The following is a 15502-nucleotide window of genomic DNA, read 5'->3' on the forward strand; positions in this document are numbered from 1 at the left end:
ATTGTAACGGCTCAGCGGGGGATCGTATTAAATAATGTAATGACGGATGTGATAAAGAAATAATAAAAATACATTGTTTCACCCTTAACACTTTTCACTCGAAAAGCTGTGTTGGATAATTATTATTATTATTAATATTATATTAATAATAATAATTAATGTACACTTGTACAAATGAAAAAATAATTAAGTTTTTAATAAAAGCAATAACTACAATTTTTATTTTATGGTTAATATTAATTTTAATGTTTTACAAAAATGTTCTCATATTTTTTGAGTAAGAAATTCCATACAGTTCTTATTTCATCCATTTCAATTCAATTTAATTTAAAATATTCAAAAACACTTAAAATACAGAAACGCTATCATACTTAATACTCCTGCCATAAAACTATGGGATTAGCCCGATAGGTCTAGCCACTAAACCTACCACCACGTTACCTTAATGTACTGAAACCTAGTTACCACTATAGTGAATAGAAACTTGACTCGAAACCTAATAGAAGAAAAATACTGCAATAAGTTGAACTAAAAGACACAACACGACTTTTGAAGACTCCACAGAATAATCCCAAAATATCATACTTAATTTGGCAGTGTTATTTCGTCGTGATAAGTTCACCGTTAACGTCCTACACATAGTTCAAACATTTAAACTACGGTTTTCAATTAATGTACAGCCAGACCGAGTAAAATTATTCGCGAACATTTATTTCAATATTTGTGAGATCGATGGAACATATCTTCCGAGTATAACAATACGAAGGATTAGCGTTTATATTTTCCGAGCTGCAAAAGTAAACACTGATAGCTGTTTCCGGTCAATGAACGATTCTTTAGTTCTATTCTGACTGCCGGCGGCGCTACCGTTCAATATCACAGTCAACCAACCTAAATTGCGATTAAAAGCCTCCTACGATTTATTGAAACAGAAGCAAAAAGTCGGCATTTTGCCGGTCGATTTTCTATTCTTGATATAGTGCCTCGCCTCGTTCTCTTTTAGATTTCCGTCCATGTTTATATATCAATGGCGTCATTATTTTCATATGCATACGCAATGGTGTAAAAGCTCGCGTTTTATTTATGCTTATACAAAAAAAAGTTTCGGATACGCGTGCTTTGTTGTCGATTTTAATGCCCGTTGACCTGGATATTGTTTGGATAGGTTTTTAAGCGATCCTTTGATCTTCACATTTTTACAATCCGTATTTTAGGCCGTGATATATTTTTGATGATTGATTTGGATTCTATAAAGGGCATATGCGTTGTTAATTTCAAATTTATCAACATATTCCTTTATATTCATCCGTCTATAGATATACATAATACACCGTTATTCACTGCTTAAAATATTGTTTTAAACTAGTACACATGGCTGGTGAAATTTGCATACATTCCGACAATCGTATTTAAAATCCCCTGCAAATTGTTTCCAACCCTCCGAGAAACCCGAAATCTACCATAAGAAACTTGCACGTTTATCGTAAATATAAGCCGAGTTAAAATTCGTGTGTCGCTCCACTCTTCGCCTCAACTGGCTGCGTAATATATTCATCGTGTTTGCTCAACAAACTCATCTTTAAAATGGGTCAAATGCGTTCGAAGAACGGCACAATAAACAGTGTTCGTTAGAGTTAAAAATGTTTATTTTAGGAATTTGCGTTATATATTTTTCTTGCACTGTTATCTTTTAGATTAGACGGTTAATTGATTTATATTTTCGTATGCGGCATGAAAATAATCCAGACAAATGTTGATAGATAAAGAAAAGTGTTGGTATTTTACAAGGAAAATCTAAATTTATTTGACTTACGTAACTGCAAAGCCCATAATATTTTACAATTAGTCCAAATTGAATTTTGTTTTTTGATAAGTCTTTTACCCAGAAAGCTTGAAATGTCGTGCTGAGCTAATTGCTGTATGTTAGTGTGGAATATAAGTTATAATTAATATTGACAATGACAAACTAATTAACTAATTAAATGAAATAGTTTACATGATAATTATAGTCAAGAAATTGGTTACATCTAATTTGATAATTATTGATAGAATCTATTTGAATATTTTATCTACTAATCTTTATTTGCTTCTAATTATGTTTATTAAGTGTATGAATCAACATTGTAGTAATTTAATAACTTAGGATTTTTGTGTAGAAAAAAAATAAAAAAAAATTATAATAAAATTATTAAATTAAATTAAAAAATTATATAAAACCTTGTTTTGAGTTATATTTTCAAGATATTTTTATTTTATTTCAATATTAATTTTTTAAACATATTCTGTATATAAATAAATAAAAAAGTAGACCTTCAAAATAAATAATACAAGAAAAAAAAGAAACGCAACATATTGAAATAAGTTAATCAGTAAACAAATTATCGTTTTTTTTTGTTTTTTTTTTTCATTTCTAAAATATAATATAACCAGCGTGTACTTTGTTTTATTCAGTAATTTATATTCAACGTTTAACATACTTTTTAGCCAATTAAGTGAGTTTGACAGAGGTAGAAGTGAACAGAAATGTGAGTATTGTGATGTTGGCAGTCACGGAGTGAAGAGGGCAGAAGAGATAGAGAAAGAGGTTTCGGAAGACTCAGAGCCACAAAATCGTCGCCTTAGATTATTGGCCCTAAGGGACAGGATGAGTTCAACGCGGATGACTGCTGATAATTTTTTTTGCAGATGAAGGTAGACCAGTTGGTATTCGATCTGTGTATCTCCGTATAAGGAATTTTGGCTTTGGAAGTTATTGCCTGGAAAGGAATGTTCTCAACACTATGAGTTTAATGGTATGGGGTGCTATTGCTTATAGTACGTCACCAATAGATCGATGCCATAACGCATTAATGAGTGTCTTAATCAAAGGGGTGGTCCGACCCATTATTATTTTGTAATATTTAAAAAAAAATAAATAAGCCAATTATAATTAGGTGTTTATTGTTGTTCGCAGTATATATTAACCCGCATATTTTTTATAAATTTTCTTTGTACAGTCTGTTGTTGAGTGTTAAAGGCGTAACGTAGTTTGTTGTATTTTTAATGTGTTAATTTGTCTGTTTTAATGGGAAACAGAAAACATGTCAAATTTCAAAAGTCACATGTGGTTTATTGTAAAAGCTATAAAAAACTTTATATATTTTGCTTTCTGTTGAAGCTGAACATTTGTTTTTATATATTATATAATCGAACTGGAAAAGATATTTATTTATAATTAATAAAAGAATCAGGAAAATTTATATCTTATTAAAGTTTGTAGCTTCTAGTTTTAATTTTAAATCAGTTTTAAAATTTGAGATGGTTCTTCAATTAGAGACACTCTGTATACATTTATATGTAATATATATATATGTAAATATCTACAAAAAAAAAAACAGTCAAATTAAATATATTCGAAAATCAAAGTAACATCATTTGAGAAAAATTTCGCCAGTTTGGAAGTATGGCGCTTTCAAATTAGTTTCTTCAAAACTTATGACATTACTGACAACTTTAAAATATAATATATTATTATATGACCATAAAATTCTTATTGTTTAGAATTGTTGGAATTCAAACAATCAAATGCCTTTATTTTATTTATATATCAACAGTACCAAAGGTTTAGAAGAAATTAATTTAAAAGATTTAATAATATAAATATTACTTAATTTTATTTTATTACCACAACTATAGGAAATTAGATTTATGAATAATATACATATGAATACATACATATAAAATCAGTCAAAACAAAGTATATTCGGAGTTCAATATCAATTGGGAAAAAATCCCCCAGATCCGAAATAATTCATAATTTCATTACACCCCGAAAGTAAATAAAAGCATCCCTCCTTTAACCCGGCAGTTAATCCCCCGATCTCTAATCTCCAGAAGCAACTATTTAAGTAACGGGTGTCAGTGTCGGCGTGGAACGTGCATATTTGTAAACGATTCCATTGTTCCATTGCGGCCTGCTGCCGCGGAGCCGTCCTCAGGAGCGAATTTCAGGAACACAGTCCTGTCGCTGCCGAAAGCAGCGCGTCCTGCGCAATCTCCACCACGTATCCACGTGCTTCCAGAGGCTCGTCAAACTCACCCTCAATACATTTTCGGCTGCCGGACGGCCTATAGCTGTTCCGTTTGTTCCGTTTTCGCGTGCCATTCACGTAATTGACGTACCGTCGATCCCATGCACTGCCAATATTCAGGAACCGCCACGATCCGGCCATTGTGACTGTGTCCGCAAAGATACTAGTGTTCTGGATCAGTGTGGTTTTGATTCGAAGTCTCGTTGCATCAATTTTAAGTGTGGTGATTGCTGTGGTTTTGTTGCGGAGGAAGTTCTGTGCGTATTGATGAGAGTCTCGGTGCAAGAACGACCGAGAAACTGGCGCGAGGAAAGGGATTAAATGGTTTTATAAAAGGTAATATATTTTGCAACGTTGCACCGACCGGTTTTTTTCATGAAGGAATGAGACTGTCGAAGAAATATGTTAACGTATGTTAATGTTTTAAAATGTAGTTTTAAATTGATGATATTCATTTTCATTATTTAAATTAAATAATTGTAAAACTGGCAGTACTCATATTATTAGACCACCTGTTATCAGAAGCAAAACATTAGTATTCTCTAGATTTTAATTAATTAGTTTAATTTTAATTTAATTTTATTTATCAATTTCCATAAGAACAAATTATAATTTTAATATTTTTCAAAGAATTGGCATGAGTGGTAGATCAATATTATGTATATGTATGCATTTGTAGTCGCTTAGTAAATTTATTTTATATTTTTTTTTTCAATTATTTTTCAATATAGAATAGTAAGTAGTCGTATATATATGCAGTTATTAAATTTTCTGAAGACTGTTTTTATATGTTTATTTCTTGTCTAATATATTTTTTATTAAATTTGATTAATAATTAATCAAAAATATTAAAACTGTGCTTTTATGGTGGAGCTTATGTATTAGTATAATGGCATTTATATTTATACTATTTTTATATGCAATGATTTAATACATAAAAATGTATCATGAATGTATTATTAACTCTTCAGAGTCTATATTAAGAATAAATAAATTTAATGAAGTCTATAAAAAACAAATTTAATGCACATTATTCAAACATAAATTTCAAATGTTAATATAAATATGGGAAATTTTATATATATTAACAACATATATTTAATAATTCAATTCTTTTTTAGTATGAAATTGATACTTTCGGAAAAATGGTTAGTTTGGCATCAACTAATAGTTAAATGTTTGACATAATAGAGATTACGACAAACCAATAACCGTAAAATTTAAAAGTGTTGCTTTGCACGTCACAATAAATGGCAATTTTATTTTGACGATGGCGTAAAACGACGCTTAAATTTGACGTTTAAATAGAGACAATATAAGTGACAAATACACACAAGAACATAAAACATTTCGCAGCAATGGAAGATGACAGTTTCGCACACACAGAGTATTTGGAGGAGGTTTAATAGAACGTCTTAGTTTAAGACGTAGTCGAGGTAAAATATTAGCGTCGGTATTACATATTTTTAACAATGATGGTCCATTTAGATTTTTATTACATTAAACTATTTAAAATAATTTATACCGACGAAAGAATCTAGTGTTTACAATGAAAAAATTCTTTTGTTTCGTCATTAAATTTATTTAGCTTTCGTGTGGACCACGCCGACACGGGGCTGGGGCGGAATCCAGACGCAGGGGTTTTCTTCCTTGTTTGGGAACGTTAAAATGTCGACCTCCCTGTGTGTTTTATTACAAAAATAAATTTTCCCGTAGCATGCGTCCGACCGCTGCCGCGCTTTCGGTTTTCAAAGCTTCCAAAGAAGTTTTTTTTTGTCTGCGGGTTCTCCTAAGAAAATGTACGTGAACGAATGGCTTTGGCGGCAGGGAGAAGAAAGAAAATTCGCTTTTATTTTTGCCGGGGAACGTGTGACTTTCTAGAACAATGCGGTCGACTCGGTTCCGATGGGGAACGCGAAACGTACAAAATGTAATTGAAAATAAAACGATTATCGTAAATTCAAACCTGGCACAATAAAACATTGATGTGTATTGTTTATATAAGGAAAGAAAAAAATACGTCTTGTACATTTAATTTTTAAATCTTACGAGATTAAATTCACATATGAACCGTACAAAATTTTGAATTACAAATATTTCGGGGTTTTTGCATTTGTGATAAAATTAGGAATATAAATGGTAGTGGTACCTTTTTGAAACTGAATACTGGATCTATTCCACAAATGAACAAAGGTAAACAAATTGTACAGTTTGTTTACGGTGACACCTAATTTTCTTTGTTTACCAAAAGGGTCTAAATGAAGGCGCGACGAGTCGAGATAGAATTGCGTAATTTATTTTGCTATGCCTTTTGCATTATTAAAACTATTAACTAAAATTGTTGAATTATTAAAATTAAATATATACATTTTATAAATTAGATTTATAAAATATTGCTGCTCCTAATGTTTCTGGTATTTGACGATGTCACATCTGAATGTGACAGATTAGAAACTTACAAAATAATGTATTATGAATAATTTTCTTTTCATTTTTCTTAACATTAAACTTATTCATTAAAAATGTTCGTATTTTTATTAAATGTTTTAATTTGGCTAATAAAGTTTAAAAGGTATATATTTTTTTAATTAATTAAATTTCATTTTAATTCAAATACGTAATGAAACTTTATCCTAAAAAGTTCATGAAAGTAGAAAAATAAATTTAAACCAAATTGACGTTTACATTAGGAAAACTTTTTATGACCAATTGCATTCCTACACGACACATATGTTTTTACACTTGGTCCCGGTAAATACCACTATAATAGTGCCCTAAATCTACTTAGTGTAAAACGGAGGGGAATAAAAAGGGGATGATATTGTAGTTATCACGCACTTGTGACATACAGCCGAATAACACTTGACCGATATTTCAAATCAAATTACTCGACATTAAAAGTCTGTTTACTGACAATGAACCCAGAAATGTAATAGTGTGGGTTGGTCTCTTTCAAATACAATTAACTGTATTGAAGTCCCTCCCCTGGTCATTATTGTATCTCCCTCATAGCTGATGGCTATCCCCCCAGCTCCTGTCCATCGTTTTGGAACCGGCAAAATCCAAATTCCTTAGTGACTATCACCCTACTCTAATAGGTCTTTGAACAAATAAATATGCTTGGTCATGTGCGGTCATCCGTGGCCATTACGGATATATTTAATAAAACAAAATAGCGGTCAAGCCAGAATTTCCGGAATTCTCTTTGTCTGAGTAATTACTGAAAGAGTAATGACGTTATAAAAACTGCAAATTTTGTCATTAAAGTTGAAACCGTAGCACCGAACTTTAAGTAGTTGGAAATCATATATCCACATTTCAGACAGTTCATTAGTAAGTTTAAATCGAATTAATACTGTCGTTGATATATGGCAAAACTTATTATTTCGGGAACATACATCATTAATAAATATATGGCACTCAAACTGAAAACACTCGAAATCCAGTCCCAAGCTTTTAGAGACGTCACTCAAATTAGTATTAATATTCAACTGACTGCAATTCTATATAAAGGATGTATGTTTTTATTCATTAATTAGTTGTAATTTCTACTTATATGAAAGCATCCAATTATTCTATACAAATTATTGAAAAATAATTTACTTCAGAAATTCTACTAGTTTTCTATCTGGCACAACTAAAACGCTAAAACTGGAAATCCGCATTTGCATATTATTCGAATAAATTTTACCGGTAATCTAAAAGTAATCATTAATAAATTAGATTAGCGGAGATTAGAGGGAAACACTGTTGCGGCTGCAGCGGCAATATGTTGCTTGTTCGGATATGAGCAAATCCTATAAAGCTCGGCTAAGATATACGCTCTGTGGGATATGGACTCAACCAACTAAAATTACCCTTCGAATATTAATGTAAATCCACCCTTTAACGAAGCAATAAATATTTCATAAAAACTAATTATTAAGTCGAAATGCTCAGCGTTACAATGTTGATGCATCCCGAATATTGTTTGTCTAGTTTCTAGGGGCAATATCAAACTGTTAATATTAATTATCGTATTCATATTGGATTATCATAAAATCGTCAGAAAATCTAGTTAAACAAAGTATTTTTGTGAACTAATTTTACAGTTTACATTTCGTATTTTCAAACCTCGAAACCCATAAACTGATTGCTGTTGGATGCGTCCATTGAATTTATGTTATTAAGGTTAAACATGTATTTTTTAAATCTGGAATTGAACGCTGTTAATCACCTTTGCATATTGAATTTGGTGCACAATTCTGTACATGTTTTGTTTAAAACATCGGAAACTAGTTATTTTTTTTTGTGTGCGTAGTTTAAAATCAGTGTTTTCGATATTTTCATGTAGCCTGTTTGTTCGTATGCGACTAAAATACATTGTTTGTTCACAAATTACTGTGTGTGTATGATTTGTTAAAAATTGTTGTGTTAATTATGCAACAATTTTTGTATTAATTTACCGCTTTTTATTTACCTACCTTTTCAATTTTTAAAGCAATTTTTTTACAGTTTTTGTTGGTATTTTTACATGGTTTTATTATTCAGTTTGGCTAGATTTCAAAGTGTTAAACTGGCGATTTGTGGACGCAGAAAATGGGAAATTATGCGTGTACAACGGTTTAAGAGCCAATTATCCTTTTCTTGGGAAATTTATGCGACCCAACTCCCGCACAATTAATTCCCACTGATGATGTATTAGTTATATTCAAATTCTGGCAAATTGTTATTAAAATTTTAGGAGCTTTTAACCACGTTTTATATGCCGTAGAACGTTGGATAATATTTCATTGTGAGAACCATTATAATGCAGATATTACGGGGTATCATCATCATTATTATTATTTTATGCCCCCGAGTCAAGATTTTCATTTGCCGGGGGGTACGTTTCGACGCGCCATTTCCGGCAACTGCGACTGTTTCAAATGGGGCGGCGTGTATTACACACTTATCTAGACCGACCTCCTATTATTAAATATGTGTGCAAGTGGATTTAGTTTATGAGACTCTCGCGCCTTATTTATGCATGCCCGCTAATTTTAATATGCTACATTAATGCGATAATTTATAGTACGCGGCTGTGTATAAAATATGTTCAACTAGCGTTTCTACCTGTTTTATTTTTTGAATTTCTGTTTAATACTAAATATACTCACTTTGGTATTAACAATTTTATAAGGTTGTAAATTCCTCTTTTTTTTCTTAATGAATCTTTTTTCACTTAGTACTTCAAATTAATATAAAATATGTAATTTATAGCACACAATATCATTGTAAGGATATATTATGATTTGGTAAATCACTATAATATATTTCAGTTTTGTTTTTAAAAACTAAATTTTATAATAAATAATAAATTTAATAATTTTCAAACCATAATACGATAATAATATTTTTGTCAAATATTTATTTGGTGTCATATAATGGTATAACATCTATGAAAAGTATTTAGTAGCATGTTTCGTATACATTAATTTTATATAGTTTTGGTGAGATTGATTAATTTTTTTAAAGCAAATATACTTAATTTTCCCATTTCAAATAAAAATGGTGCACATATCATATCAAAATTCTGAGGAGTTACATTTTTATGTAAGTATTTTATTATGCATAAAAGTGCCTGTAGAAAGGTTTTTTTATTTGTCTAAAAAGATATAATTATTAATTTTCAAACATGTCATCTATAGTTAAAATTCGTTAATAATAATTTTATCATATATTGTATTTGGTTGCTGAAACATTGTTATTGTCGTTATATCCTATATAAAGATAATTTAAAATCTTTAAATGTCTCCAAATTTACAGAAAATGTCATTATAAACTGTCGGGAAAAAATAGGGGTTATTGCAAAATGGGGAACGACTAAAAATTGTCAAATGTGTATTCTCAAAGTACGTTGATTTTTACACAAATAAAATATAATTCAGCAATGCGTCCCCTTAAAAGTCTAACAAAAAAATAAAGTAAATTCAATAATATCCCACATGTGTTCGATGGGATGCTGGTCTGGTGACATCGATGGTAAACGAAGATCGGAAATCGTGTGAAAACACTTCGTGTTCTATGAGGCCTTGCGTTGGTTGTTGTCTAAAAACTGAAATTCCGCTCTTACCTCCTCGGAAATGAGGTCCACGATGTTTGCGATGATGTTTCTTTTGTACATTTCTGTTCTTGGACAAATTCGAGATGTTTTGTAGGATTTTTAAGCCTCTCCGTCCTAACTCGTGCCGATGCATTATGCAAATCATATTTGGACTCATCAGAATACAGGACCTTCGTTCCATTCGAACGCCCAAGTGCCCTACTGAACCGGTCGACTCGAAGAAATAACTAAAATCGTTTACCAGTAATAAAAACTTGTTTTAATTTTTTTTTTTTAAGAATGATAAAAACATTGCACATATTTGAAAAAGTCTTCAACTTCTCGCCAAACAAATACGTTTAATATTAAACAAGAAAATTTTCAAAAATATCCGGTTAATGTGGCGAAAATTCTTTACCCCCTATTTTCCACAGCAGTTTATTAAGATATAACGCTAAAAATAATTTAAAAGTATTAAATGTATAATTTTAAAGTATAAAAGTAAATATTGCTAATTTGTAGAAATGATCAGTAAAAAAGTTGCATATATTTTTTGAGAGTTCCAAACAAATGTTTTTTATATGTCCTATATTATATACAGAATTGCCTATAGAATCATTTATTACATTAATAATACTTATAATAAATAACGTTTATATAAAATAAATTAACATTTTCAAAATGTGCCAAAGACCAGTTTTTGAAGATATTTCAAAATAGATATAGACATTTAAGTCAGTTTTTCTCTATCTAGTCTCGGAATACTTTCAACATTCGAAATTATCCAATTTGGGACACCCTGTATGTACGTAAAACAAATATTTACAACTACTTACATTTTTTGATTTTTTGAAGATTTTGTACTTTGGGTAAAGACGTTCAGGTTATTTATTATCATTTTTTCTGTTCGAAAAATTAATAATACAAATGAATAAACTGTATAATGGTTTTCATAAATTTTCGTTTAACAACCAGATAAAAATAAATTCACCACTTTGATCATCATCAAATATCCCTGAAAAAATAACTGAAAGCGTACAAAAAATATCAAAAATAAAATGTTTCCAACCGTGAGTCGTGGAACGCCCTATTTATAATTTTTATTAGAGCCCACAAAAACATTTTTTTTCGTATGTGAACAATTTGGGAAGGTTCGTTTTTGCTGTACCGACGCGACGTCCAATTATGTATTCCTCTTGAAGCGAAATTGCCCGAAATTCGAGTGTGCTTTTTAATATGCAGCTGAACGTAATTCGGAGGTAATTTTTGGTTTATAAAAGTGCCTCTTGACAAATAAAAAAAACCATAACTCGAATTAAATTGTATACATCACAAACAGCGGAGAGGTATAAATTCCTTCACAACATTAAACGTAAGTTCATCTTGTTAAAGTGCTTATTTGTCTGCTCAAAGCTCGCGCTTGTAAATGAATTCCCTGAAATATTCAGACGTAGAATTTATTCTTCTTTAATGCCTTTTCAACTCACTAGCATAATATTTCACAGACACAAGTCGGTTTATGATACCGAAATTAGTATTATATTATTATGATAAATGATCTAAAGTTTAATAAAATTCCCCGTTTGAATAAGTTCACTCCCTTATTGCCCCTTATTTCATTACTCATAAAAGTACACAAAAATGTATATTACTGAAGATTAATAGATGAAAATACATTGAAAATATCGTTCAGAAAAAAAAGGTAAAGTTTGAGTTCTTAATATTAATATTAAGAGGCGGCCATCGTGATTTTCCAGTTTCCAATTCGGAGAATTTTTTTTATTTGCAATTTTATAGCGTTCTAACAAATTAGCGAGTTGCAAAAATCAATACATATTCTTGTAGGACACAATCTTCAAAAAAGCTTTAATATAATTTTCCTCTAAGTCAACTCGTTTAAAAGTTATTGAAGGTTACAGTTTAATTTCAAATGGTATATGACGATAAAAACTTGTGGAAACCGTGTTATTTAAATAGAAAATAGAAAATCACTATGAGCCACCTCTTAATATTATGATATTTTTTGCGTAATATACGAAAAAATATACACAAAAAAATTTAAAAGAATAATTTAGTATATGATATAAATGACTGGAGGTAAAAAGGGACGATCCTAATGTGCACATTGGCATAGACAACCATTTTCCTTAACTAAACGTTACGCCGAATACGTCTTGGTATTACCTCAGTTTCACTTTGGCCAGGCTGTTTCGATAATTCTCCATTCGGTTATTTACTTCACCTCCCTGTTTTTACAAAAAGCACTGGCCCAGCACGTTTTTCAGCACGGTCCGGATGAAGCTTCAGACCGATAATTCAGTTGCGCCGTCCTGCCACGTCTCAGTTGGCCGTCTTTCTTTATATTTCGTGCTCCGTAAGTTTTCGCACGTGAGACCTTATCCGCTATTTGTCCTTATTTAGTGCGCACTTCATTATCTCGAAACGTCGCTATTAACACAAGATAGAAAATTAAGATATGGGCGTCGGGTAGGAAAGAAATTGTTTCGACGTACCATGCTCAGTTTAACCTACGGGTCTTGCCACAATGCGGTCGATAATGTTATTAGTGCGTTTTATGTTGCTCGTTTTCACACCGGTACAATATAGATTAGTGAAAACAATAAACTAAGTATTTTTATATTTTAATTATCCCATAGTTATATTACATTTAAATATTCTTAACTTTTTATATTGCTTACTTTATTATGTTTTGTGTGTAGTAATGAAATATAAAGATACGAAAGGACATAAAGTAGGAAAGTTTTCATGCCATATTCCAAAAAAAGTTTATAATTTGGTTTATTATTATTGTTATTCTAACTCTTGCCTAACTTTAAACTTGCCAAGTTATAATGACAGTTTACGACCTTTTTTCTCAGCCAATTTTGTTATGCCGCACACGGCCAGAACTCTTTTTTAAGAACAGGAAACAAAATTAATTTAAGTGCCAGAAAAAATATCCACTTGTTACAGGCCCTAATTTATTATATCACTTTACTTAAAAAATTACCGGAACGTGTACATTACATAAACTCATTTTTGTAGAGTTGTATACGGAAAGTTATGGTGATTTATTCTGGCGCAATGTTGATGTTAGCTGTTTGTTCATGACACTTTATACTGTTTTTACGGTGAATTTATTTAGGCAGATATTTCGCGACTGAATTATACGATTTTGTGCGGATAATATAGATGTTTACTCAAACTTATTTAAGCATAAATTTATTTAATTGCCATGAAAAAGTGAGACGACACATTTTTAAAAATCAGTCAGTTTAAAATTGGAGCACGGTGCCAGTTTTAATAATAATTAACCTTTATAAAGTCAGTCTTCTAAACTTATAGTTTTCGTAAACTCCGTTATTTAGATAATCCGGTTTTGGCACTAATGAGGTATAGTCTTAAGTCGAATATACTCGAAGTTGTTCTGTATAAACGGATTAATAAAATCTTGTCAGTCCTTAGAGACTCGAAGGCTTTACTCTAAGATCTTTGACGTTATACTCTCCTTGGTTGGTTGCGGGAAAGTCTCTAAATTACCGTTATATAAATAATAAATTTTCATTTCCTGCTGCTTCCCATCAGCTTAGGCTTGATATGTTATCTTTTCATTTTCTGCAAACGTCTCATAAAATTTAATCGCTGCCCGCCATACCATTACGTCAAATGAATTATTTATTTTGTTAAGTAAAGACATTGTTTCCTTTTTAAATTAGAATCCCAAATTTAATTTGCCCGTCCCTTGTATAACAATAATTAAATATAATTTGGTATAAGGCTGAATACACAAATTTTACGGTTTGGTTCTGCGGCGGAATTGGTTTAATTACCATATTTAATTCAAAAGGAATTTCGGACTACATTTATAATTAGATTTTAATTAGAACTTTTTTTATAAAAGTGAATGAGAAAACCTAAAAACTCTTTTCTCTGGACCATAAAATTATAAGATATATGTATATTCATTTGTGGGATGTAAAGGGAGAAGCAATAATAAATGGTAGCAGCAGAAATAAATCGCTTGAAGCTGCAATTCTTTCAAATGGGAAAATAAAATTCACCCTCTTTTAAATTCAGCCTTTCAAGAAACGGAATGATTTTAAGTAAAGAATCTTTTAATATTGGCCTGTTTAAATCATTATAATTATTTCTCGAGGAAAAGTGAATAATTGAAAAAGTTTGCAACACGAGTTAACACGTGCATAGCAACGGTTATTATCCTTCCAATAATTAATGTTATTTGACATTGAAGTATTTGTATAGGGGGCTTAATTAATATAAATTGTTGGGCGTAAAAAATGTTTACGTTCACAAAACGAAATTAGGTCCAGAGGTATCAATAATATAATAATAAAGACGTTGATGAATATTGGATCCAATTAATTTGTTTCAAAAGTTGTTATACAAAAGAGAAAGGGAAACAGAAATCTTATGAATATAATAATAACGATTTGTTCCTTTCCTTAAACAAAATTACAACTTTATTTCCAGTCAGTTCGTGCAAATGACTATTTGCTTCCTGTTTATTTTTCGTAAATCGCACCCTCGAAAACTGCCGATCCATATGAATTCCCGGGGATGAGTGCACCCGGTCCGGACGAGTGTACTCCCGACAAATTGTCAGTGTGAAAAAATGTCACGTTTGTCCCGCGTATGCGGCACGAAAGAAAAAAGTCCTTATCTGAATCCGAAGGATAGCGGATATATCATTTCACGGAGGATGCGCAATTTTCGTTCAATCAGAACGGGCACAGACTTTCCGCCTTGCGGTCGACCCCCGCATCGTCTCTCACCATTTTGCAGATGGTTCATCTAACGTTTTGTCATTTCGAAAATATCATTCATCTTGTTCTCTCCCAACTCCCGGGCCACAAAAGCTTTTTCGTCCTCCGACTCGCCCCCGTACGCTTATTCAATTCTTATATCGCTTGACTTTGTCAATTACCGCGATTTACATACCAATCAGTTTTTTTTGTAAGGGTTTATTATAGTTCAAACTCTAGGAAATAACTATTCTAATATCTGTGATATTATCTGGGTCGATATTCTAATAAGGGTTCTACGCACCATGGAATAAATAACTTAGGTCGATGCCTACTTAAACGATTAGTTGTGTAAACCTTTTGACGCATTCACACGCGTAAAATTGTATATTAACCATACAAATTGCATGTTTCTATGTTTTGAATGTGTATAGTAAATAAGCCCACGTAAAATAGTTCGCATTACATTCTATAAATAGGTTTTTAGCATACAAGCTTGCATACTAAAATATTCTCAACCCTCGAACGTTTTCACAATTTTTTCTGATAAACCAAAGAAGATGTTTGACACCCACATAACAGAAAAAGAAAAAACACCGACTTAA

General features: G+C 31.1%; 1 long non-coding RNA gene across 1 annotated transcript in view; it reads left to right on the forward strand.

The window, feature by feature from the left end:
• The first annotated feature begins 4128 nt into the window (after window positions 1–4128).
• The window catches only part of LOC126265108 (uncharacterized), a 138865-nt gene continuing 127491 nt past the window's right edge, over window positions 4129–15502 (forward strand). Inside the window, exon 1 of the long non-coding RNA XR_007547653.1 lies at window positions 4129–4406. This is a non-coding gene — a long non-coding RNA (uncharacterized LOC126265108). The remainder of the gene's footprint in view (window positions 4407–15502) is intronic.

Source organism: Aethina tumida, chromosome 3 (genome assembly GCF_024364675.1).
Source record: "Aethina tumida isolate Nest 87 chromosome 3, icAetTumi1.1, whole genome shotgun sequence".
Lineage (NCBI taxonomy): Eukaryota > Metazoa > Arthropoda > Insecta > Coleoptera > Nitidulidae > Aethina > Aethina tumida.